Here is a 2,373-nt window from a genome sequence, read left to right on the forward strand (position 1 = left end):
AACCCAGAGGATGTGATAACAGGCTAAACACTGCTGCCACGCTTGGCACTGCTCAGGGATGCCTCGTGCTTCTCTTTTGGGAGCTTCTCAGGGCATCACTCCGGGCACAACGCCCGCCTGTCCCCACGACTGCAGTGTCAGAGCTGGCCCTGCCAGGGATCAGCTGGGCTCAGGCAGCTCCTGTGCTCCCTGCCGGGAAAACTCCCTCACCAAAGCCGTATGGGAAAGCACAGAGTCAGGTTTTTAACAGCTGCATTTGTTTTATAACATAGGAGGGAGCAAGAACAAGAGGGAGCTGTCACAAGGAAAAACCCAAGAGTTAGCAGCGCTGTTGTACGTGACTCAGGCATCATGCAGCCTTAAAGACAGCAGAGACTTTAGTCATTTCAGGCAGTTCCTACGAGGAGACTCTTCCCAGCCTCCTGGAAAGCAGGTCCTGCCTCTGACAAGGCCAAATAAAGCATGGACCCGTCTCCCTTAGCACAATACATCTGTTTGCCTCAGCTCTGCAGCCACAATAGAATTGTAATTGCGAGCAGATGGATTCTGGGTCTCAGACGCTGCACACAAGCTCTCCACAGTCCTTTCTTTGCAATGGAAACTCAAAGCAATGATTTTTAAGATCTGTGCTCCCCACCTGCCAACTGCACAATGGCAGATGGCCGTGGCTGCAGCCCCACGGCCAAACTGCAAACGAGGAGTCAGGCTGTGCTAAGATTTTCCAGAAAACAGCTATTATGGATTTGGCTTTGGTGCCAAGAGACAACAGAGAAATGAGCTTTAATAAATTGCCTAAATATGCATTTATCTGGAAGACACAGCCACTTTGATCCTCTGAGCATACCAGTCAGACTTTAATAGCTCCAAGCAAGTATTGCAACAGCTTGGAGAAATAATCTGAATTTTATTACTTTACAAGAATGATTTCTGAGAGAAACGCTGGAAGCTGATGTTGTTGCATGAATTCAATGTGCAGAATTTGTTTTTCTTTCCCTGGCAGGCTGGAAGGCAGCAGAAAGCAGGATAGAACTGGGACTGCTGGGGACTGGTCATCTTAAATTGCACTGCCTTCCCCAGTGTGTATTTTAACCTATGTCAAGATGTAAGAGTAAGCATTTTCCTTTCTTTGTAGCATTTCAGTACATCTAAATATACCAGGGAGCAGTATTTAGAGGCAGGCTGCTGTGAGCCAGAGAACTGGAAGGCTGGCACAGTACCCCTGATCCACAGCTCCTGTTCTCTCACTAACACAGCAGGAGAAATGGAGTTTGGTATTTTCCAAGCAAAAGGGCAGAAGCCAGGAGTGTGTCACCCCAGTTCTGACCTCTGGTTTGGCCTGAGACTGAAAGGGAAATCCTGCAGCAAAAGGAATGCTGTATGTGATTAATTCACATTTATCATCTGATGAATATGAAGACCAACAAAATGCAGGAGCCCAGAGCTGCACATCTCTGAGAAAGCATCCTCCCTTGTGGGAGGGCTCCATTCTTTTCTTTCTTCCCCCACTTAAAAAGCTCAGTTCCAGATATCCAGGCACTACCCTGGGCACTTGGCCCATGGTTGTTGCAAAACCAACACAACAAACAAAAGATTCCACAGCTCCCTCCATGCCCAGCCACACCAGCAGCTCCTCTCCTTCCCAGACAGCCAACAGGGAACAGTGTCCCCATGCTGGGAACAGCAGTGGGGAACTGCTCAGGATGCTCCTTGTATGAGTGGGAAAGGACAACAAGCCCTTCTGCCAGCTCATCCAGGTTCCCCCACACTGGAGAATTCACCCACCCATGCCCCAGCACAGCCTCAAACCTCAGTGAGATGGCCCTGGGTGCACCAGCCCAGCCTGGCACAGGGCAGGTATTCAGGATTTGAGTTTCTTTTGGAGGTAAAAGACCTTTACAACAACAATAGTGAGGTTTTTGCAGATACAGCTCATCTGTTCCTGAGCATTTCTCACACAGGCGCTCTGAGCTGAACAGGAGCTCCAGCCAGGGGAGCTGCTTTGTCCAGCAAAGTAAGGACATGCAGTGCTTCCAGTCAGGGCTGCATGAATTTGGAAAAAGCACAGATTCATTTGTCAGGGGAGATCAATAGTTTATTAACTTAAAGATCAGTTCACCAAAGCTCCATCTTTCCTTGGATTTGGTCCAGGCAGGCGAGGGCTGGAGACAGTGTGGCTTTTCCCTCCTCACCTGGCTGAGGTGAGCTCTTGTGGGCAAGCCCAGGCAGGGCAGGTGTCGTTGCAGCCGAAACCAAGCAGGGATTATCCCAGCTCCGTGTGGAACTGGTGACAATTCGTACTGGGAATTTCACTGGAGAAAGGTTTAACTCATTAAAACTATTAACAATGAAAATCAAAACATGCAGAGTAGGAAA

Source organism: Geospiza fortis, unplaced genomic scaffold (genome assembly GCF_000277835.1).
Source record: "Geospiza fortis unplaced genomic scaffold, GeoFor_1.0 scaffold2, whole genome shotgun sequence".
Classification (NCBI taxonomy): Eukaryota; Metazoa; Chordata; class Aves; order Passeriformes; family Thraupidae; genus Geospiza; species Geospiza fortis.